Source organism: Mauremys mutica, unplaced genomic scaffold, assembly GCF_020497125.1.
Source record: "Mauremys mutica isolate MM-2020 ecotype Southern unplaced genomic scaffold, ASM2049712v1 Super-Scaffold_100090, whole genome shotgun sequence".
Taxonomy (NCBI): domain Eukaryota; kingdom Metazoa; phylum Chordata; order Testudines; family Geoemydidae; genus Mauremys; species Mauremys mutica.
This window is the reverse complement of record NW_025423262.1, coordinates 827749-852424: the sequence shown is the minus strand read 5'-3', so window position 1 is coordinate 852424 and position 24676 is coordinate 827749. Positions and strand designations below refer to the sequence as shown.

The 24676-nt window shown below is 52.8% G+C and overlaps 2 non-coding genes across 2 annotated transcripts; one reads left to right on the top strand and one right to left on the bottom strand.

Annotated features, from left to right (window-relative positions):
- Nucleotides 1–575: 575 nt before the first annotated feature.
- TRNAV-AAC lies at nucleotides 576–648 on the top strand. Its single transcript has one exon. It is a non-coding gene; the product is annotated as a tRNA-Val (tRNA).
- Nucleotides 649–1971: 1323 nt separating this feature from the next.
- Nucleotides 1972–2043, bottom strand: TRNAG-UCC. Its single transcript has one exon. It is a non-coding gene; the product is annotated as a tRNA-Gly (tRNA).
- Nucleotides 2044–24676: the final 22633 nt, after the last annotated feature.

The window sequence follows — 24676 nt, the reverse complement described above, 5'->3', positions numbered from 1 at the left end:
ACAAAGTAAAACTATTTCCCCATGTTTATTTGTCCCCCTACTGTTACTCACACCTTCTTGTCAACTGTGGGAAATGGGCCATCCTGATTGTCACTACAGGTTTTTTTCTCCTGCTGATAATAGCTGACCTTAACTGCTCACTCTCATTATAGTGCGGATGGCAACACCCATTTTTTCATGTTCTCTGTGTATATATATAGCTTCCTGCTGTATTTTCCACTGTATGCATCTGATTAAGTGGATTTTAGCCCACGAAAGCTTATGCTCAAATAAGTTTGTTAGTCTCTAAGGTGCCACAAGTACTCCTCATTATTTTTGCAGATAAATTCATGGAGGTTAAGTCCATTAATGGCTATTAGGCAGCCTGGGTAAGGAATGGTATCACTAGCCTCTGTTTGTCAGAGGGTGGAGCTGGATGGCAGGAGAGAGATCACGTGATCATTGCCTGTTAGGTTCAGTCCCTCTGGGGCACCTGGCATTGGCCACTGTTGGCAGATAGGATATGGGGTTGGATGGACCTTTGGTCTGGCCATTGTTCTGTTCTTATGAAGGGAAGGGCAGAGCCCTGCACCAGAGTTTCTGTAGTGTAGTGGTTATCACGTTTGCCTAACACGCAAAAGGTCCCTGGTTCAAAACCAGGCAGAAACATGCTGGCTTAATTTTTCCCAACTCCGAGTGGCCTGTCCCTGCTGTTGTAGGAGCAGCAGTGATTTCTATGCTCAATAGGTCTGTTATACTTCCCCCATTCCCATTTTTGTCTCCTCTTCCTCTCTGAATGCCTGTGAAGTGGCTTTCCCCCTCCCCCGCAATGCTTGTGGGATGAAGGGGCTGGTTGAAGATCAGAAGAGCTCCTAGATAGACAAGGTGTCTGGGACTCTCATTAGGCAGCACTCACACACCCAGAGCATGGACATTGCCCAAGGTGGAGTGTGACCCACCAGATGCAGCCAAGTCATCTCTAGTCGCAGGCCATGAGGAGGAGGTCCTTAAAAGGGGAAGGGGCCCTGTGCTCAGGAGTCACTCACAAGCTTGTACCTCCAGTGAATGCCCTTCGCCCCGACCGCCTGGCCAGTGGTTCGCTGCATTGCAGTTCATTGTGCCTCAGGAAGACTTACCTTCATCGCACTGTCCATCACGGCACTGTGGGACACTTACCTTGCAGAATCCTGTGCCTGCCTCTTGGCTTCCCAGGGGTGGCTACTTGCAGCCCAGGAGAAGAAGGATGGTTCTGGTGAAAGGACGACAAGCAAAGCTCTGGGAGGAAATTTGGGTGCGGGCTCTGCGCTGGGGGTGGGGGTGGGGGTGGGGTGCAGGAGGGGTGGTGCAGCTCCCAAAGTGACCGGTACACACAACCCTCTGGCAGCAGCTCCTAGATGAGTGGGGCCAGGGGATCTCCATGTGCTGCTGTCTGCAGGCGCTGCCCCCAGAGCTCCCATTGGCTACAGACACTCCCCCCACCCCAGGGGATGCTGGGACATGCCGGCCACTTCTGGGAGCAGCACGGAGGGACGGAGGCGGAGTGGGCATGGAGCCACCTTAGTGCTCCTGGCACATCTCTGCACACCCGTTGGGGGAGGGGAGCAGAGGGCCTCCATGTGCTGCCTGGGGTAGGGGCAGAGCATGGAGCTGCCTCCCCTCCCGGGTCTATTACAGGAGTGGGTGGGTGGGGTCTTTTGGCCTGCAAGGTGCAGCAGGTCAGACTAGATGATCACACTGGTCCCTTTTGACCTTAAAGGCTCTGAGTCTAAAAGGGAGAGGGAAGTAAAGGAATTTAAAAATAAATAAATATACCAAGCACTGTAATACCAGGATGACTCCAACTGCTCATTATATAGTCCCACCCCTTTCTTCCTCCACTGGGTGTTTAATGACCTGTTGGGATTTGGGACACTGATTCTTTCATTCCATTGATAAACTGAAACAATGTGACTGAAATTAAACCAGTTCCCAGTGGAGGAATCATCACATCATTGCATTGGCTGGGAATTAAACCCAGGTCAACTGCTTGGAAGGTAGTTATGCTCACCACTATACCACCAATGCATCTGGTGAAAGTCTCTGATTTTTCACACTTGGTGATTGGTCACCTTACTTCTCAGCATGAGGCAAATGTCTCTGTGGTCTCTGCCATTCATCATGGGGAGTTTCCCCACTGATAACAGTTCTTGCTGGGTTGGGGATGGGAGATAGAAGAGGCGTTTATTCTGTTTCATTCCTCTCCATTTTCTGTTCCTCCCCCTCCCTTCCAGGGTCCTCCCTTCCATTTCAGACTGTGCAGTGACACCCTCCCCGCACCCAAGACTCTCGAGCCTCTGGAGCAGCACGATGCCATGAGATCCTCAGTGACCAAGGGTCTTTTCCAACTTCCAGGAGACCCAGCTTGAATCTAAAGGAAGCTCTGTTCCTTCCTGGGGATCCTCTCTCCCTTCATGGAGATCAAGATCATGAAGCCTCTGCCTTGCCTCCTGGGTCTGAATTAATGTCCCATTTCCCACTATGTGCTCGAAAGAAACAAATGTTTCTAACCCAGGTGAACGGCGTTAATTCAGCTGGAATCCTTCACCCACATTCCTTAGGAGATTGACTCTCTGTGACACAGACTGACTGGGGTTCATCTCTGCATGTCCCCAATGGGGAAGGAAAGACACTGAGGGCGAAGGAAGAAGATGGACAGAAGGAGTCAAATGGGGCTAGACCAGAATAGGACATTTTCTGCCTGTTAAAATGTACTAGACTCTAATTGCTTAAAACAAAACAAAAACCCACCAGCTTCTGTTTGAACCATCAGCTTTTCACAGAGCAGCCAAAGTGGTGAAGCACAGACACACATAACCACCTACAGCCCAAGTTTGTCTAAGAAGCACCTATAGTGGCTCATGCAGGGGGAAATACAGCTGTGGGTGTGAGTTCAGGCCTCACCCAGAGCATTGGTTTTCATTAGCCACGGAGCTTCCCCCACTCGCTTTGCCCAATTCACATGGAAAGTGCCATAGGAGGGTGATGAGAGTAAATTCTAAACTCTGAAATACGGAGGTTGGCCCAGAGATTGGAATAAGCGGTTTGAAGAGAAACAGCTCTAAGAGTATAAAACCAGACAGTCTCCAGGGGCAGGTATGGTACAACGCCTCAACAGGGAGCCATTTTCGGGGGGTTCACTCCCTCTGTTAAATGTCCTGAGAGGTATTTGAAGATGAAGATAACGCCATGGCTAACAGAATGGACAGAATCCGTCACTTCCACCACCTCCGTGATAGACACGGAGACAAACCCCTCCCTGCTGTGACTGCAGTTCCTGGAAGGAAAGAGAAGAACAGAAAGTGACGAGAGAAAGAAAGAAAGAGATTCCCTGTCACCTCTCTCCCTGCTGCCTCCCCCCTTGTATTCTGTAACCCCATCTCACTGGGTTCCCTGTGCTGGTGCCATGGGGGTGACACTAGAGTTCTGGGGATTTGGGGGGCTCTTCATTTCTCAACATTTCACACAAATTTGTCTTTGGGCTGAAATTTCTCCTTTTAGGCCTCACAGTCAGAGCTGTACCCCACCCTGTTTGCGGGGGTGGGGAGGAGATGTAAATTGCAGAGCAGGCGCCCATAAAGGGTCATATTGATCTGGTGACTGGTTCTGACCGGGGTCACACGTCCTCTGACACAGGCTCATGTGCAGAACATGGGAGCTCTGGCTTGTCCTAAATGCTGTAGACTGTGAGTTCCTGGAAAGGGCAGGGGAGAGGGAGCAAGAGGAGAAAGGCAGAGACATTGGAGATGAGGAATTGGGGGAGAAGAAGGAGAGAACAGAGAGACAATAAATGATTGAAGCAGAACAGGTGTCCCAACTCCATCTTGCTCATCACAGGTGTTCAGAGAGACAGGTAGTTGCGGGTTTTCCACTGTCAAGTCTGAACTTTGATTCTAACGTGTGTTCAAATATCAAGGGGATCTCCACATACCTGATCTCTTCCCTCTCCCCTTTTTTAGTATTAATTTTTATTTTGACGTGTTTGGCTTAACCGTGATCGTCTCTTTCCCCACCTGTATTGCAATTTGGGGGTTATGTTTATTGTGCCTCCCTTTTGTTCATGTCATTATAATTGTAACAGCAAAGGAATCTGCAGGAGCAAAAACTGACTCAGAACTTCATTTCCCCATCGTGCTGGAACATCCTACAAACAGCTCACAGAGCTGGAATTATAACACGCAAGGCCAGGGGATGGGAGATGCAGGTTTCCAAGTGTTCTGTCTTTCTCAGATGACACATTCCAGCCCCTTGTGTGCCTCCATCCTTGTATGACCTGCTGGACTTCGACACGTTTATTGTCTCATTCTATTGATAATGTGATTGTAACACAGTGTGATTGAAATTAAACCACTTCCAGATGAGGAAACAACAGAAGAGAAAAGCCATTATTGCATTGGCTGGGAATCAAACCCAGATGAATTGCTTGGAAGACACCCACGCACACCACTATACCACCAATGCATCTGGCAGGAGTAGCTTTCCTGCAGGCTCTGTGTGCTGGCAAAGGGGGTGACACATGACCATGGAGTTAGTGAGCAGGGTGGTTGGGCTGGAAGCTGCCTGACAGCTGGGAGCAGAGTTAGGATCCCAGAGTGACTGAAAGGGAGCAAAGGTGAAAACAGATCTCACTGGGAGCTGGCCCCACACCTGCCACGCCCCTAGGAGAGGGGAACTGAAGCTCAACTTCAATCACAGAAAAATCTTCCCTGAGGAGGAAGGGGACAGCTTGTTTTAAAGACCAGGTTTGTGTTTGTTCCTGCTACGTACGGAGGGGCTGGGTAGTGCTGATTCCAGCCCCCAGACTCTGGGAGGATAAGGAACAAATTCAGGCTGCCAGTGACCTGCAGGAGGGAGATGATCTTTTGACAGTGACGGACGCCTCGTCCTAAAGGCCTTTGTCTGCCCCCTTCCAGTGACTGTTTGGCACAGGAATGCAGCCCCCACTCCTGGGTCTCTCCTGGGGAAATAATGTTTCTGTGCAAAACACCAAAGCTTTTAACAGAAAGGAAGAAAAGGAAATGGCCACATGATGGGACTAGGACATAAGGGATGAAACACACATGGGCGGCGAGTTATATACCCACGTGGTGCCCGGGCACCAGCAATATTCAGAGCCTGGGGCCCAGCTCCACCAAAGTTTGGGGCTGGGTCTCCCCTCTGGCCCCACCTGCCATCCCCCGTGCTTCCCCCGAGTGTCCCCCGCACCCCCTTGCTGGCCCCATGCATGTCCCTGGGCCCCGGAGGGAGCAGAGCGTCCCTGCCTCTTCCATGCAGCTCCATGCTGCCTCCCTGCAGCAACTGCTGCCACAGGGTCCTAGTGCCCCCCCTTCCCAACTCACTGCCAGGGCAGACTGACTCTGAGCCTGCCCTTCCACCTCAGACCCTTCCCTTTTCCAGCGGGACCCTCCACCATCACAGCCCCCCCACCCCTGCAGTCACCACTCCTGCCCCATGCTGGGCAAGGAGACAGCCCCATCCCCCACCCCCAGTGAGGCTATAGTCAGGGGCAACAGCAGGGGAGGAGGTGCATGCAGCACCCCCCGGCACCCATAATGGGGGAGGCGAGGGAGATTCCTGGACCTGAGAAGGGCCCTAGGAGCACCTGCAGTGACAGTGGTGGGAGTGAGGGTGCTGCTGGGGGGGGGGGGGGAATGAGGGGTTCCTCCCCCAGAGCTTGCTGCTGCCAGCAGGGAAAGGGCTGGGGGGAGTCCTCCTTTCTGGCCCTTGTCCCGGAGCAGCCTGCCTGCACCCCAAACTCATCCCCAGCCCTGCCCCACCCCAGAGCCCACACCCCCAGTCAGAGCTTTCACCCCCCCACCACATCCTCAACCCTCTGCCCGAACCCTGAGCCCCTCCCACACCCCAAACCTCCCATCCCCAGTCCCAGCCAGAGCCTTCATTCCTCCCCCACACACCCCAACCCTCTGCCCCAGCCCTGAGCCCCTCCCACACCCCAAACCTCCCATCCCCAGTCCCAGCCAGAGTCCTCATCCCCCCACACCCCCCAACCTTCTGCCCCAGCCCGGAGCCCCCTCCAACACCACAAACCCCTCATCTCCAGCCCCAGATAGAGCCCTCACACACCCCTGCACCCCAACCCTCTGCCCTAGTCCTGAGCCCTCCCACACCCCAAACACCTTATCCCCATCCCAGACACAGCCCTCATCCCCCTGCACCCTAACCCTCTGCCCCAGCCCTGAGCCTCTCCAACACCCCAAACCCCCCAGCCTCAGACAGAGCCCTCACCCCCCACACTCCTACCCTCTGCTCTAGCACTAAGCCTCTCCCACACCCCAAACCCATCATTCCCAGCCAGAGCCCTCATCCCCCTGTACCCTAACTGTCTGCCCAAACCCTGAGCCCCCTCCTGCATCATGAACCCCTCATCCCCAGCCCCACCACACAGCCATCATCCCACACCCCAACCCTCTGCTATAGCCCTGAGCCCCCTCCCACACCCCAAACCTCTCATCCCCAGCCACACCCCAAACTCCCTCCCAGAACCTTGGGCAGGTGGGGGGTGGAGTTTGGGCAGGTTCTGGGCACCGCCAAAATTTCTACAAACCTACCGCCCATGGAAACACAAGATGCTTCTCCCATGTGCATTGACTTTTCACCTTGTTTGTGGTGGTGTTGTATCCATGTTGGTCCCAGGGGTCCTCTGGGGCGCCGGGCATTAGCCACTTTCGGGAGAGTGGGCTAGATGAACTGGTCTGACTCAGTGTGGCTGTTCTTATGTTCTAACTGCTGGTTATGGAAGAGACGACCTTCCAGGCTACACAGAACTGAAGAAGGGTGCTGGGTTAGCTCCACAGCTTGTCTCTTTCACCAACAGAGGTTGGTCCTCTGCAAGCTCTTACCCTCACCCGCCTTGTCGCTCTTGGACTCTGAAAAGTGCTTTCTCTCCACTCCCCTTGGAGAGACGTTAAGTTTCCCTTTGGGCAACTATCAGGCTGAAGCAATTGTATTGACTGTGACACTAGAATTGAAAATTTAATATTATAAATAAATGAGTCTAAACCTGAGGTTCTGGTTTTCACATTGGTTTTTCTAACTCCGTTCCCAGTTCTCTTCTAGAAAGGCCTCCAGGCTGCCTGCCCAGCCCAGCAAAAGTGGCCAGGAGAAAGCCCACACTGCTGCTCTTTCAGGTAGTTGAAGGCTGCTATCAACCCCCCCCTCACTCAGTCAGTCCCCAGGCTGTGGCAGTGCCTGGGATTCTTCCGTCCTAAGTGCAGGACTCTGCACTCCTCCTTGTTGAACCTCCTCAGATTTCTTTTGTCCCAATCCTCCAATTTGTCTAGGTCACTCTGGACCCAAACCCCGTCCTCCAGTGTTTGGATTCTTTACATGCTTTCACAGAGCAAAGAGCACATGTTCCATGATTTCATAGGGCAGAGTTTTGTGCTATCAGGAGCTTTCCCTGTGTGGATTTGACAGGTGGATCAACACAGAGACACATTGTGACCCTTCTCAGGGTGCTGAGGACTGTGAGTCTCCTTGTTGCCACCTGCCACAAGGAAGAGGGAGTTTTGCATTTGGCAGCTGGATGTTAGTGACCAAACTCACCAGCCTGCTGGAACTCAAGGACCCTCCTCTGAGCTACAGTAGCCACCTTAACCCTTGAGTTCCTTCAATGTGTCCCCATCTGGGGTCCAGCCCAGATCACCAGATACCTGGTGAAATCCCAGATCCTCTCTTGCCCAAGTATCCCAGGTTACTAGTTTTACTGTGGACCATTGCTACTGTATCTCACACAGCACTTGAGTACAGTTATCGAACAAGCAAAAAATTTATTTCACAACGGACAGAGATTTAAACAAACAAACGTGAGTGATGGAAACCAACTGTTACCAACTAAACAAAGGCAGAAAGTGATAGAATAGAAAGGCCAGCACAAAAAACAGAGAGAGGAACAATAAGATACTAAAAGGACAATGGCTGGAACTCTCCATTTCTCTCAGTCTTTGGACTGATGGGTAGTAGAGCTGTAGCAACAGTTGAGGAACCAGGGTAAATTAAATCTAAGGTTTGAGCTGCTAGTGAAGCATTTTCCACACTCACGGCATTCCTAGGGGCTCTCTCCTCCGTGGATTGTTTGATGACTAATAAGGTGTGAACTGCGATTGAAGGTTTTCCCGCACTCAGTGCATTCATAGGGCCTGTCCCCTGTGTGGATTCTCTGATGTACAGAAAGGACTGATCTTTGAGTGAAGCTTTTCCCACACTCACGGCATTCGTAGGGCCTTTCCCCTGTGTGGATTCTCTGATGTCTAGAAAGGTCTGATCTTTGAGTGAAGCTTTTCCCACACTCACGGCATTCATAGGGCCTTTCCCCTGTGTGGATTCTCTGATGTTTAGAAAGGTCTGATCTTTGAGTGAAGCTTTTCCCACACTCACGGCATTCGTAGGGCTTTTCCCCTGTGTGGATTCTCTGATGTTTAGAAAGGTTTGAGCTGCTAGTGAAGCATTTCCCACACTCACGGCATTCAAAGGGCCTCTCCCCTGTGTGGATTGTTTGATGCCTAATAAGGTGCGAACTGCGATTGAAGGTTTTCCCGCACTCACGGCATTCATAGGGCCTGTCCCCTATGTGGATTCTCTGATGTCTAGAAAGGGCTGAGCTGTGAGAGAAGGTTTTTCCACACTCCCTGCATATATTTTTTCTCTTTCGCCTGAGGATATCCTGCTGTGTTGTGGTTTCCATGAGGATCTTCTGAGTTCCCCAAGAAGAAATAAATTTATCCACTTTCTTCCCTGGCTGGTTTCCTTGATCTGTTTTTGGTCTGTGCTGAATCTCCCAGGATTTTCCCTGCTCATGACTCCTGGATACATTCCTTTTCGATCTTTGAGATAATGCTCTGTTTTTACCCACTGGCTCAACATTTTCAGGCTGAGAATTCTGCTCCTCTTTCTCACATGCCATTGCATCACCTGCTGTGATAGAGACAGAAACCTCAAACAGGGATGGAAAGGGGAAGACCAAACCAAAACAAGTGCTGAAGACAGGTCAAATAAAAATCAGGAGCTGAACTCCCCCAAACTCTTCCCCCAAATAGGAGAAAGGAGGGGGATGAATTCAGCCTTCACATCCCATCCAAATACGCAGGGGGAAGGGAGGAAGCTATTGCCTGGTGTCTGCTAGGATCTATAGGAAGCCATGAACTATATTTACCCTGAGGATATGACCCCTGCTAGGGACAATAATGAACTGAGAGACCTCCCCAAGGGCTTTGTTGGGCATTCCAGATGTTTCCTTCAGGCACTTACAGATTCTGAGGTGGTTTAATGTGTCCTCACCTGTGCAGGGAGATCTCAGGATCTCTCTTTCCTCTGAACCCTGGAGGTCTGGGACCCATAGCTCTTCCCCTTGTTCCAGCTGGGAGATCACATCATGCTGGAAAACTAGAAACCCTGCTCAGATGAAAGAAAACAAAGGAGTTCAGTTGATTTCATAAGACTTGGTCATAAAAAAAACATTCTATTCATTTAACTTCAGTGCTTAGTGTGACCTGGTGGGCCAGGGGCAGTTCTCACTAAAAATGCCAAGATCAGGGCAGGCTGAAAAAGGGAGAGCAGATGCTCCCAAAACTGCTGGTTAACACTGAAGTTAAACTCACCGACCAGTCACAAACTGTGCTTCTGATCACCCACGCGGGTAATCGAGAAGCTGAAAAAAGAAATCACACGGCCCCTTTATTCCATCCCAGTTCTCTGGCTCCTAATCAGCAGTTAGGTCCAGTACAGTGAGAGGTTATTTAAAAACTCTGCTCACATAAACAAAGTGTTCCTCTGACCCCAAAGGGTCAGCCACATCACCAGGTCAGTATAGGTTTGGATATTATCCAAAATTGCATCCTTCCAGTCAATCCTTTAGCATCTAAACTACAGGTTTAAACGAAAGTAAGACAGAAAGAAGTTAAATGGAAAAGCAGTCAGATACATTCCAAAATGGATATATCAGGTTCTTAGCAGTATTGGTGAGTTGCTGGCTTGAAAGTCCGTCTGGAACACATCCACAGTTTGGATGGGTCATTCAGTCCTTTGTTCCAGGGTTCAGTTTGTAGAGAAGTTGCTCCAGAGGTAGGAAGGGGGTTTGAAGACAAAATGGAGATGATGCAGCTGCCCTTTATATTCCTTTTGCCATGTGGCCTGTACTTCCTGTGTTCCAAACACAAGATTCACAGCACATGGCATGGAAAAGCCTTGGAGTTCTCAGTATACAGGCATACCCCGGCATGTCTTGCTGACTCAATAGGTGTATCCCCTTGGTCCTTTCCATGGGCTCATTGTACAGATGATGACCCTGAATGGGCCATCAAACAGGCTAAGCAGTGTTGATGCCAATATGTCTGGGGGTGTCACCCAGAAATACTGCACAAATCTGGAAATACAGATATACCCTACATATCTATAACTCACAATACAAAGGTAATACAAACAGAGAAACAAAATTATCATACTTGGCAAATCATAGCATTTTCACTGACACTTGGCATGGCATATCTATCACAATTCATTGCAAATTTATCAGATTATATTATTATTTTTATTATTAATACCAAAGTGTCTCACAATTCCATACAGCGTCACACTTGGTAAACCAGTGAATTCCCAGGACCAGTTCCCCAGGTCCTTGAAGATGCCGAACACTGTGCTTATGAGGGATTGAAATACCCACATATCTGCTGGGAACACACACACAGACACTGTGTCAGTCTATACCCCTGTGTTCACTCTTCTAGAAAATTATAATCAATTTTGTACGCAGTATGGCTTGTGAGGTATCATTTGAAAACGCATAATCTACTGAATATTATCCTCCTGTTAAAATGTGTAGTAACACTGTATGTAAAGTTATGAGATTTTACAGTTTGAGATTACTGAAAATGTTACAATTCTGGGGAACACCCACAGACCAGTTCCTCAGAGACAGCAAGGCAAACAGCTGGTCAAACAGCCATTCTCCTGCAAGGGGAAGGTGTGAAGAAGACATTTACATTCCATCACAGGGACCTCTTGAAGCTGTTCTGGAAAACAACCACACGACTGATTTTGAATCAGCTCAGCCTGAGGCTCTTTTCTTAGTTAAAAGTGCGCAGGGGGTGACAGCTATTGGAATCACACAAGCCTTTTAAAGCTTAAAACCCCAAACAACGACACATATGTTGCATGTTAATTACCTTATTTGGAATATATTGCAAAATATGATGCAAGCAAAGTTGGAAATAATTAAGAAAGGGATAGATACGACAGAATATATCATAATTGTAAAAACATGATAGACCCACATCTTGAATACTGCATGAAGATGTTGTCGCCCCATCTCAAAAAAAGATATATTGGAATTGAAAAAGGTTCAGAAAAGGGCAACAAAAATGATTAGGGGTATGGAACAGTTATGCCAGACCTAACCCCCAGTTTCACTTGAGCAAACAGGAGCTATTTGACACTGTGTGATACGGCTCCTGTGCTCTGTTCCCAAAGTGTTCTGCAGCAGGGGAGGGTCTCTGGTAGTGTGTGTGTGTGTCACTGGCATATTGGGGTGATGCTGAAACAGGACAGAGTAGAGGTGGCATTGTGGGGCTGGCGTGAACCTTTTCTCTTCATTTCCCCTTCCAAGATCCGAGGGGACAGGACTCCTTACCCAGCGAGGTCACAGTCTCATAGTTCTCCTGCATGACATCCCAGTAGAGGGCTCTCTGAGCGGGGTCCAGCAGAGCCCACTCTTCCCTGGTGAAATGCACAGCCACCTCCTCGAAGGTCACCGGCCCCTGAAAGAGCAAGAGTCCAACACTCAGGACCTCTTTCCCCACTCACAGCCCCACTATTTGTGGCAGAGAGGAGCCAATCAAATGGAAGCTCTGGGTGGATCCCACTCAACAGAGTCCAACCCCCACCCCGCTCAGAGTATCCAGCAAATACCAGGATGAGGGGTCGAAGAGAGAGCCCCTTGTCTCTCCCAGCAGATCCATCACACACCTAGTAGCCACTGACCGATACAGGAGATGGAGCCCCTAGCAGGGTCCAGGGAGAGCTCCCTGGTAGGAAGCCCAACACCCTCCCCATTGTGAGGAGCGGGATATGAAGGGAGAGGCAGCTCCAATAAGCCTGACTCATGGGTGCCCCCTTCATATCTCACAGCAGCCGCTGGTTAGTGAGGTCAGGCTCCAGCACTGGGAGTCTGGTCAGTTTGACTAGCTCCATGTAGGTGGGCTATTTTCTTTCTTCACAAATTAGGGCATTTCCACCTCGGAACCTCCTGGGTCTGTTCCTAGAATCTAGGGCACTTATTAAATAACTCCCAGCAGGTTTGCCACACCCTGGCCTCCTCCTTTCTCCACCCTGTGCATTTCCTGCCCCGCTCCAACCTCCAAACCAGACTGTGCAAACCTTCCCATCTCCGGTGTATTTGCTCTCCCTCTCCTCCAGCAGGAACCCACCAGCAACCCCCCGATAATCTCTACCTGGGTTGGCTCCACTGCAGCCATTTCTCTTCCCTGTCCCACGCCAGGCTGGGATGAGCTGGAGGAAAACATGGACGCCATTCTGCAGCCTGTCTGGGGGAGAAGGGCAGTTGTGGGCGTTTCAGAACCGATTTTAGTTAACTTCACATCAGAATTCCCCCAGGCCCCTTCCCTGCACACAGACACCCTAGATTCTGCCATGCAGGGAAATGCTCAGTCTGTTTATAACAATGTAGACCTGGCCCCTCCTGCCATGCTAAGCCCAGACACATTTTTAACCTCCCTTCTCCCTCCCCTCACCCCGTAACAAAGTCTGTGAACACAAGGCTAGAAAAGAGCAGAACCAAAGGAGTCACTGTGGGGGATTCCCTCAGACACTGACCCCACGGCAGCCACACCCCAGCAGGGGGAATATGGAGTCAGGAACTGGCTTTTCCTCTGTCTGATCCTTGTTTTGTTCACTGGAAAGTGGTTCTGCCCAGGGATGCAGCAATACATGTGTCTGGGTGGAAATCTCTCCCCCCTCATTTCTCCCACTGCCCCTTTCAGTCTCTCATTCCCCTGTCCTCTCTCCCTGCCCCTCTGGCTGGGAAAGTCCCATTCCTGGGGGCTTTGCTCTCCCATGGCTGGATTTTCTCCTGGCAATTGCTAATGGGAGGAGAAATAGGGAGGGGCTGTTTGTGCAGAGTCACTTTCTTGCCAGACCTGAAGACTTTCCCTGAGGTCTTTCAGTTACCTGGAGACTCTGGCTCAGAATTTAGTATTAACAGGGCCCAGGGCTGCCCTAGGGGGCTAGGACCAGCTGGAGAAAGTCATCCCCTGGGCCAGGCAGAGAAGCAGCTTTAATTCAGGTCACTTCCCAGCACAGAACCCCACTGGGGGAGCAGCAGCTACTAAGCCTGGTCTCCCAGATCACAATGGAGGCTGCAGCGTCTGACCCAGGAAGCTGAACCCCAGTATCCTGAGCAGAGAGGGACAGAGCGTTTGAGCAGCTTCCCTCCTTTAGCTCTCTGGGGAGAGCAGCTAATGAGAGCCCCTCCTCACAGGGAGAATTGCTGATCTCATTTGCCCCACTGTCCATCTGGAGTCACTCCTTGTCTTTCCATACAGTGACTCTGGATTAACAATGGTCTCAATGAAACCAGAGTTCAGAAAGAATGAGTCCAGAATGCTGTGGAAGAGACCATTGTGTGGCAGTGCTGACCCCCCTCCCACCTCCCTCATCCCCCAGATCCAGGACAAGGACTGGACAATCTAGGACAATGGAACTGGAAGTTCCTGCAGTTTTCAAGAGGGGAGAAAAGCAAAAATCTGTGATTTCACCTCACAGTGACTGGGCCTGGCCGGGGAATGTCGGGCAGTGCTTGGAGCCAGGATTCTGGCATAAGCTAATTAGGGAGAAAAAGCGAGGTCGGGAGCAGCCCCCAGAGCCCCAGTCAGCCCCCGCCCCCCAGATATTCCCTGGAACCCAGCCCCCAGAGTCCGTAGCCAGAGACCTCAGATACCCCTCAGAGCCTCACCGGCCAGAGAACCCCCACCAGACCGTCACTGCCAGGTTGGGAATCCCAAAGGGTTTTCCCCCTGACCCCAAGAGACCCCAGAAGCCAGAGACCCCCCAAAACGGACCCCCACTGGGAACTCAGTCCCTCACTGCCTGCCTAGGACCCCTCCCCCCCTGCCCTCCAGCAGGATCTGCCCTGCCCTTTGCCTGGCACCCCCTCCTCCCCCCTGCGGGATCCCCTGATGCTTTACAGGGGCACCCCCTGGCCTAGCACCGGGGGTTCTCCCACACACACTCTGTGCACTGGGCACGGCAGCGATCCCAGGAGTCTGCGGGGGAAGCCCAGACAGAGCCCCTGGCACAGCCCCAGGCTCCCTCTAACCCCCTGTCCCGCCTCCCCAAGAGACGCCCACCCCCGCTGTTCTGCAGCCACCAGGCCCCCAGCGATACCCACCTCCAGGGCTCACAGCCTCAGGGCTGGGCACATCACAACCACCCCCTGAAACCCCAAATCTCCAGAACCCTCCAACCTCACTAGGGTACCCCCTGCCCAGCCACCCAGAGGCCTCCCCCTACCACAATCCCCCTTCAGCTGCTACCTCCCCCCACAGCCCCACCCCCACCCCGCAACACTGTTACCTCACAGTGCCTGAGAAGTGGATAGAAAGTGACCACCGCCCCCTGCTGGCCAATCACACAGGCAGAGGGAGCCCTGGGGGATGCTTCTTTAACAGGAGAATGGAAGGCCTGGAGGGACAAAATAGATAAGAAATTTCCATGCCCTGTCACTAGCAAATAATGGCCACCATGGATCCACCCCAGAGGTGGCTGCATCTTAGCACTGCGGGAAGCAGCCCCTCACAGAGGCCATTTGTCATGGGGTTTGGGATACTTCTGGACCCACACTGCACTCAGAGTGACCTCTTCATCCCATGCCAGCTGGAGAAAATAAAAGGGTCCAGCCAAATCTCCCATTAATAGCTGGGAACCACTGATCCCCGAACAGGGGGAGGCCTCTGGCTTTGATGTGTATTAAATATCTGGCTAGTCTCTTTCTTCAGCAAACATTTTAACAGAGATAAAGGAGGGAACAAATGATTCGCAAAGGAGAAGGGAAAGATGATCTCTGGGCAATTTAAGCCCCTGCGACCTCCAGGATGGAGAAGAACTCAGGGTAACAGGTTCCCTCGAAGGAAGAAGTTGCTGGGATTTAGAAACACGGGGAACAGCCCCAAACCCGAGAGGATTTTTAACTGACATTTGATAATGACATAGAAAAAGGCAAAACCTGAGCTTTGAGAGCAATGTTCAGAAATGAAAGAGAAAGGGTGGAAATCTGAGAGATTTTGGATCCATTTTACAAATTAGAGACAGGAAAGTGGAAAATCAGAGGGATTTTATATCCGTTGTTGATAGGAGGTAAAATATGAGTGTTTCACATCAATATTTGATAAATGAATAAAGAGGAAATGGGCAACATTTGCAAACATTTTATATCCAGGTTCAAGAATCTGAGAAAAGGTGTAAATCTGAGATTTTCTTGGTATTTTATAATTAGAGAGACAGGGGGAAATCTCAGGGCATATTCAATTAGAAATAGACAACTAGAGAGAAGTGGGGCAAACGTTTAGGTTATTTTATATGAACCTTTGAGATTTGCAAGGAAAATGTGTCACAAACTGCGTATTTGATAACATGAGAGAAAAACACGAAGATCTGAGGGGATTTTATATTGCTGTTAATGAACTAGTGGAAAAGGGGGACTGTTGGACTGGATTTTATACGATTGTCCAATACATAAACACAAAGTAATGGTTCCCCCACCCCCACCATTCCCATGGGCAGCAGGGAGCCCTTTGAGGAGCTGATTAAAAGGGCAAGGGAAGGGGGAGGGGGAGCTGGAAGGTCCCTGGATGAGGGAAAGGGGCAGCAGTGGGGGACGGACAGGTGACTGGCAACTGATGGTTGGGGGCAACTGTGTTGGTAGTTAGGGGGCAACAACTGGGAGTGGGAAACGGGGGTCTGGGCAGTCCCCATGGGGGACACGTGCTCCTCCCTTCCCTGCCCTGGCAGAGACCCAGCATCTCATAGAAGATATGGGTTGGAAGGGACCTCAGGAGGTGTCTAGTCCAACCCCCTGCTCAAAGCAGGACCAATCCCCAACTAAATCCCCAAATGGCCCCCGCAAGGGCTCAGCTCCCAGCCCTGGGTTTAGCAGGCCAGTGCTCCAACCACTGAGCCATCCCACCCCCACTCCAGGGGCAGCCATGTGCTGGGGAATGACTCAGGGCAACAATTTCCCACCTAAACAAGGACAAATCGCTGCAGATAAAATGGGTGGGAAAATGCCCCTCACTAGAGAAGATTTTAAACTGACGTTTGAGACTCATGGGGAGAAGGGGGGTAATCGGGGGGGACATAGGCGCCGACTTATATGGGGCCTCTGGGGCTTTAGGCCCCCAAAAATGAATAAATCCCAAAGCACGGGGCTCTGCCCCACCAATGTTTTTTCTCCCCTGCTTGGGAAGCGCCCCCCCCCGCCGCTGCGCGCCAAGCCAGCCGCCAGGGCTGCGGCCCAGAGGCCCCTTTAAAAGTCCCAGCCGCCAGCCGGGAAATCAGAGGGCTCTGGGCCTGACCCCTGCTTCAGCGGGCAGCCCAGAGCCCTCTGATTCCCGGCGGCCGGCTGGGATTTAAAAGGCCTCTGGGCTCCCCGCGGTTGCAGGCAGCTCCAGAGCCCTTTAAATCCCAGCAGCGGGGCCTGAGATTTTAAAAGGCTCTGGGCTCCCCGCGGATTGCAGGCAGGGCCAGACCCTCTGAATTCCCGGGCGGAGGCGGCTGGGATTTAAAAGGCTCTTAGGGCTGCCCCGCCGCAGCACGACAGCTAGCCCAGAGCCCTCTGATTCCCAGCCGCGGCTGGGATTTAAAGGGCTCTGGGCTGCCTGCAAACCGCGGGGAGCCCAGAGCCTTTTAAATCCCAGCCGCAGCCGGGAATCAGAGGGCTCTGGGGCTTCCCGCTGCGGCGGGGAGCCCAGAGCCCTTTAAATCCCAGCCGCGGCCGGGAATCAGAGGGCTCTGGGCTGCCTGCAACCGCGGGGAGCACAGAGCTTTTAAAATCCCAGCCGCGGCCGGGAATCAGAGGGCTCTGGGCTTCCCGCTGCAGCAGGCAGCCCAGAGCCCTCTGATCCCCGGCCGCGGCTGGGATTTAAAGGGCTCTGGGCTGCCTGCAACCGCGGGGAGCCCAGAGCCTTTTAAATCCGAGCCGCGGGGCCGGGAATCAGTTGGCTCTGGGCTCCCCGCCGCGGCGGGCAGCCCAGAGCCTTTTAAATCCCAGCCGCGGCCGGGAATCAGAGGGCTCTGGGCTTCCCGCTGCAGCAGGCAGCCCAGAGCCCTCTGTTTCCCGGCCGCGGCTGGGATTTAAAGGGCTCTGGGCTGCCTGCAACCGCGGGGAGCCCAGAGCCTTTTAAATCCGAGCCGCGGCCCGGAATCAGAGGGCTCTGGGCTCCCCGCCGCGGCGGGCAGCCCAGAGCCTTTTAAATCCCAGCCGCGGCCGGGAATCAGAGGGCTCTGGGCTGCCTGCTGCGGCGGGGAGCCCAGAGCCCTCTGATTCCCGGCCGCGGCTGGGATTTTAAAAGCTCTGTGCTCCCCGCGGGTGCAGGCAGCCCAGAGCCCTTTAAATCCCAGCCGCGGCTGAGATTTAAAGGGCTCTGGGCTCCCCGCCGCAGCGGGCAGCGCAGAGCCCTCTGAGTCCCGGCGGCGGCTGGGAATTCAGAGGTTCTCAGCTCCCCCCCCTCGCTGGCAGCCCAGAGCCCTTTAAATCCCGGCCGCGGCTGTGTTTTTAAGGGCTGCGGGCTCCCCGCGGTTGCAGGCAGCCCAGAGCCCTTTAAATCCCAGCAGCGGCTGAGATTTAAAGGGTTCTGGGCTCCCCGCCGCAGCGGGCAGCCCAGAGCCCTCTGATTCCCGGCCCCGGCTGGGATTTAAAAGGCTCTGGGCTCCCTGCGGTTGCAGGCAGCCCAGAGTCCTCTGACTACCAGCCGGGGCTGGGATTCTAAGGGCTCTGGGATCCCCGCGGCTGCCTGCAGCCCAGAGCCCTTTGAATCCCAGCCTCTGTCTGCTGATTGCCCCCTCCCCAGACCCCTGCACAACTGCCCCCCAGAACCACCACCCCCAAACTAAACCCCACAGGTTCCTTGTTCCCCAATTACCCCCTCCCGAGACCCCTGCCCTAACTGCCCCTTGGGACCTCAGCCCCTATCTAAGCCTCCCTTCTCCTTGTCCCCAACTGCCCCCTCCTGAGACCCCACCCAACTTCCCCCCCCCCAGGACCGCACCCCCTACCTGTCCCCTGATAAACCTCTTAGACTCCCATGCCTATCCAATTGCTGCCTGTCCCCTGACTGCCCCTTCGAACCTCTGCCCCATCCAACTCCCCCTGCTCCTTGTCCCTTGACTGCCCCCCGGAACTCCCTACCTCTTCTCCAACCCCCAAACTGCTTACTGTGCCACTCAGACCAGCCTATCTGGCTCCATGCAGCTCCAGACAGTTGCTGCCATGCTCCCCCATGGAGCCCACAGCCCTCTCCCACCCCCAGCACCTGCCTTCCAGATTTGAACACCTCAAAATTCAGGAGTGCTCAAGCTCGGTTTGGGCAGCTTTTACTTCATTTCTCCCAAATCAGTTTCCCTGCAAGGTGCCAACTGAAGGTTGTTGGAGAACAGAGAGATCAGGTGGCCTCCTAATGCCTGGAAAAGAGACAAAGGCCGGAGGAGGGAGTGTCAGTGCCTGTGCGGACTTCTGGGAAGTGCACGGTGTGGAAGGGGATGCAGTGATGCTTTGGAACAACTCCATACAAAGCCAGTCAAGGACTCTGGGGGAGCCTCCTCTCTCGGAGCATACTGTCTCCAGGGCAAGAAGCTTACACCTTCCTGGGTCTGACCTCGAAGCATTCAGCATGCCCTTCCACGTCATGCACTTTCCAAAGTGAGTCTGCCCAGGCTGGTCCTGGGGCAACCAGAGGTCGCTGCACCCCAACTCTGCAGTCAGATGTGGACTCTCAGCCAGACAGTAAAACAGAAGGTTTATTAGATGACGGGAACACAGTTTAAACAGAGCTTGTTGGTACAGAAAACAGAACCCCTCTGTCAGGTCCATCTTGGGGGGTGGGGAGCCCAGAACCAAGTTCTGGGTCTCTCCCAATTTCCCCAGCCAGCTCCAAACTGACACTCCCTCCTCTCTGGCCTCTGTGTCTCTTCTGGACAAGGAGGCCACCTGATCTCTTTGTCCCCAACACCTTCAGTTGGCATCTTGCAGGGGAAACTGAGGCACCCACACAGTATTCAGAGAAAATATTAAGAACATTCCCACTTCATCACAACAGATGCAACAAAATATAATACCGTATATTGAAGTAGGCAAGTGCTGCTTCTGACTTTCCACTTTTAATTGACCCTTGTAATCTTGTGGCGCTGACGCGTTGTAGCTTCATTTTATATCGGCTTACAGGGTGAGAGCGGGGGGGGGGGGGGGCACCACCATTTTGGGCCCCACCAAAAATTATAACAAACCTGCCGCCTATGGGGGGGGATGGGAGAGCTGATCAATGGAGGGGATGGGGGGGAATCGCCCCAGATTTTATAGCCCCGAGTGAGACACTGAGCGAGAAAAGGGCATAACGAGAGAGAATTTGTATCGGGGGCGAGAGGCAAATGGCACAAACAGGGACAGGATCCAATTAACCCCCCTCCCCCCTTCGCCCCCCCGGGAATTTCCTGGCTGCAACAGAGACAGTTCAAACCCCCCCCCCCCGCGTCCCACTGACCTTCCCCCCCCTACAAACTCCAGCTTCTCCCCTCCCTGCCTGACACCCCCCATCTCCCCCCACATTCACAGGGGATCCCGCCCCCTGGCCACAGTCTCTGCCCCCCATATACCTCTGGGTCTGATGCAGGTCTGTGTCTTCTCCCTTGTTCCCCGGTGCAGAGTCTCTTTCCTGCCCAGCCCCATTTCCCCCCCCCGGGGTCTCTCACTCCCCGGGGGGCTCCGTGGGAGGCTGGACACCAGGGATGCAGGATGGCAGGAATGGGGGTGACCAGGCCTCCTGTTCCTCAGTCTCACGGCGGGACCGAGGGGGCTCATCACTCTCCGGCTCGGGAGCGCTGGGAAGACCCGACCATGGACGGGCCGTCGCTGGGGGGGGGCGGCCCCGGCGCAGGCGCTGAGCACGTCCTTATATCACTTCTGTGGCGGGAAAAGTGCTGAGAGATGGAACGCTGAGGGCTGGTTTTGGGCGGGAAAAACCGGTTTGGACTGGTTTGAGCCTGTGTCCTGATGGTAAAACAAGTCCCCTCTCAGAGATGGAGTCCAGGGGTCAATAGTTCATATGCTCCAGATTGGATCTTATTTTAAAGCCAGTGATTTACTTCATAAACATCTTATTAACCAACTAATTGAACATATTGAACAATTTATACTTCTTACACCTAACAATGAGATAAAAAACAACAACACAGACAAACCTTATCGGTAACAGCTAATGTCCTAACTGGGAAATCAGCAGCGGTTTGTAGCGGCAGGAGCGCACAGTCTGAATGTGTATGACCCGACCCCATCCCCCAGCCCCACATAGCAGTGGGGCTTGGCACTCTCTGTGCATTGGTGTGGTGGCTGAGTGGTTCACCAAGCAGTGACAATCCAAGGAGGTTCCCTGAGTCAGTCTCACTCCTGAGGAGATTCTGCACCAAAAAAATTCTGTGCACAATATTTTAAAATTCTGCAAATTTTATTTGTCAATAAATACATGTGGAGGCTCCAGCATTGCAGTGGGGGAGCACAGGCTGCTGGATGCATGGAGGTGGGAGATACACCCTGCAGCCCCCCACTCTCCTCCAGTGAAACAGACTTGGTGGTGAGGCTGCACCTCTCTGCTGCCTACTTTAGGAGCCCCAAAAAGATTCCCCAGAACTGCTCATGAGGGGCACATGTTGCCTTCCCCTTTGCTTTCTCATCAGGAAGTCAGAAAGCCTGAGCAGCTGGCCCCGGGCGATTTGAAAGGGCCCGGGGGCTCCTGCCACCACTACCGGCAGCACAGCGGGACTAAAGTGGATTCCTGCCCACCCCTCGCTCCACACGGCGCACCACTCCCAGAAGCATCTGGCACATCCCTGCAGCCCCCGTGGGGTGTGTCTCTCGCATGCTGCCCCCACCCCAAGTGCCAACTCTGCCATTGGAACTGCGGCAATGGGAGCTGCAGGGGTGGTGGCCAGCGGGCAATGGTGCCAGGAGACCCACGCCCCCCGGGCCTCCTCCATGTAGGAGTTGCTGCCAGATGGGGGTGTGGGTCACTTTTGGGAGCTGCCCAAGATAGTGTTTAGAAAAATAGGCCAATACAAGCCTGTTAGCAAGACTAGGCCCTTAGCATAGGTAGAATCAAGGCCCTTAGCATAAGTAAAATCAAGGCCTTAAAATGCAAGCAGAGAGAAAAGCCTGTGTCAGCTATTATCAGTTTATGCTTGGTTTGTACTAGTTCATGCTTATCAGCTAGGCCCACGCTTGGCGTAACATATGTTCAGCTGTCCCTTTTATGCTCATGGCCAAAAGCAGTTAGCCTAATGGGTCATCTTCTCATGCATGAAGCCAAAAGTAGTTAGTGTGATAGGATAGGAGGTCAAAGGAGATATCTTATGTCTTCCTTACAATGATAAATGTATCCGTACAGCTGCACCCTTATCATGATGGATGTATCTGTGACAGTTATGCATATCTTGTTCCTTTTCGATTGATATATGTATTCTATGTACTTCAATATTCCCTATAGATACATTTACAGGACCTATAGGGTCAGCCAAGTAACGCAAATAAGACGTCAACAAGGTTGTTTGTTTCGGGGTATAAAGGTAAGCCCCTCTGGCCATGTAAGGTGTGACTCTCTCGGGCATTAGCCGAGACGAGGACACCCGCTCAGCGGATCGATCAATAAAGCTAATGGTACTCGTCTTCCTGGTCTTCCGTGCCTCCTTGGTGTAATTGGGTAAGCTCCGGGAGAACGGGCCCTTTTGGCTAACAAACTGGCGACTCCACGCCGGGACTTCTCTCCCTGTTGGGGGCGTTGACCGGCGGCCGAGGACGGCTTAGGAGAGTGGCCACCTTGAGCTATTGGTTTGCTCGAGCTCCGGGTCGCCGCAATCGGCCGGGACGGCTACGCCCCCTCCACAGAGAACTCTAGCCAACACGGAAGCAAGACAGTACCAGAAGAGGGGAGTCCACCTGCCGGACGCGGCCACTCCGGGCGCGGTAAGTGCGTTTACCTCTTGGGTTTGAGGATTAACGCCCCCGAAGAGTGAGGGTTGGGACATTGGGCCCCTAATGGTAAAAGAACCCACAGATAGGAAGGTGTGTGGGTAAAAGTTTTCTGACTAAGGTACCTAGGTTCAGGCACGGCAAATGTATAACTTTACTAACTCCACTGATTCGTGGACCGTGCTGAATGAATATTGGAATGTAAATACTACCCCTCTTGTGTTTGTTTTAGATAGCAATACTTGTGTTTTACGTTGTACTGACAACTTGGAAACCGCGGTTGCACTAGCCTGGTCTAGGACTTAAGCCAACTCTAGCCGCCCCAAGACTTTCGCGAGGGGAATTTCCCCCGGGACCGGAATATCTTGAAAGCAAGGGGAGTTGGCCGAACCCGTGACCAGGCTGATATCTAGGTGTAATGGGGTCCGGACAAAGCTTGTCTACCCGGACACCCCTAGGATGTATGTTAGAAAATTGGCCGGAGTTTAGACGCCAAGCAGATTATGGAATTGTACTGTGTAAAGATGATCTGGAAAAATTCTGTACCTTAGAATGGCCAACGTTTGGGGTGGGGTGGCCCGCAGGGGGAACACTCAAACTGGAAACAGTGCAGGCTACACATAACGTTGTCACTCGGGATGGGCATTGGGATCAATACCCCTATATAGATATCTGGCAGGATCTCGTGGCCAATCCCCCCCCGTGGCTACGGGAATGCAGAGCACAAGCTATCAGAGTCTTATTAGCCCGCGCCCCTGTTAAAAAGCCCTGTCCCCCTTATGATACCCCCCGTCCGCCTGCTGTGCTTCCTTCTGCCCCAGACCCGATGCCTCCTCCCCCTGTATACCCTGGTCTCCCGGTCTTGGCAGCTGCAGCAGCTCCACTGGCTCAAGCTCTTGCTTCCCCTCCCCCGAAGGCGGAAGCCCCGGCCGTAGTGGTAGAACCCTTGCCCGACACACAGGAAGCTGCAGGGACAGACCCGGCCACAGAGCTAGGGGGTGAGCCGTGTGTTTCAGACCACTCTGATAAGAGTAGCTCAGTGGCAGACCGAGTTAAACAGAATCATAGGGCAAGCCTCAAGGCGCAGGGGACAGGAAGCTCCACGTTTGTTGCCCCTTTCGGGGACTCCCCGGGTAAGGCTGGCCCAGTTTTTCAGTGCCCCTTACGGGAGACCAGGCTTCCTGGCGGTGAGGGGGGTGCTGGTGTCCTAACTATGGTATATGTCCCCTTTACCACCAGTGATCTATATAACTGGAAAAACCAGAATCCCCCGTTTACGGAAAATCCTGCCCCGCTGACTGCCGTCTTTGAGACCTTGGTCACAGCCCATAAGCCCACCTGGGGGGATATGAGGGTCGCCCTAAATACCCTTCTTACTGCGGAGGAGAGACGCTTAGTTTTCTCCCAAGCCCGTAAGTGTCTACGAGAATCGGGGGTGGCGGAGGAGGATCTGGTTGCACGGCTCCCTACTGCACCACCCGAGTGGGGACATACAAAGCCTGAAGACCTGACACTGCACCATAACTATGCTACGGCAGTGGTTCAGGGAATGAAACGTTGTATTCGAAAAAACCACAAATTGGGCCAAGTTGTATAATGTTAGACAAGAAAAATGAGAATCCAGCCGCTTTTTTATGAGCGCTTGTGCGACACCTGTAGGAGGTATACTGACCTCGATCCAGAGACCGCCAATGGAAAGCAGGTATTAATCCCCCTTTTCATTGGACAGTCCTATGAGGATATCAGAAGAAAATTACAGAAGCTAGATGGAGCCGCAGGCAAAAACATAGAAGAGCTTCTGGGGATTGCAGTGAAAGTATATGATCGCAGGGATGACAAGGAACAAAGGAAAGGGGCTCGCGTACTGGCTATGGCCCTGAGAGAAGGGAGAGAGGAAAAGGGGGGCAAGGGAAAAGGACGCTCAGGCTCAATAGGCAGGGGAAAGGGCTCCCGGTTGGGTCGGAATCAGTGTGCCTACTGTAAGGAGGAGGGACACTGGAGGAATGAATGTCCCCACCGACAGGTTAGGGGAGAGGGACACAAGGATAGAACTTCACCCGTGCCTGTTTTCTATGGTGGCACGGGGGAAGGGGCCACACTATAGGGAGGCCGGGGAACCCAACGGCCCCTCCTGGCAGCACAACCCGCCAGTCTGGATCCCACGGTAAAAATTAAGATAGAGGGCCGCCCAATTACAGCCCTTATTGATACAGGGGCTACTCTTAGTTTACTACCCCTCGACACGGCACCACGAGCCAGAGCCCAAGGGTGTGTCACGGTCCAAGGAATAGAGGGGCAGCACATCAAACTAAAGAAAACCCTCCCCCTTTTAGTGAAAGTAGGGGACCACCAAATATCCCATCAATTCGTCTGCAGCCCTTCCTGTCCCATTGCGCTGCTAGG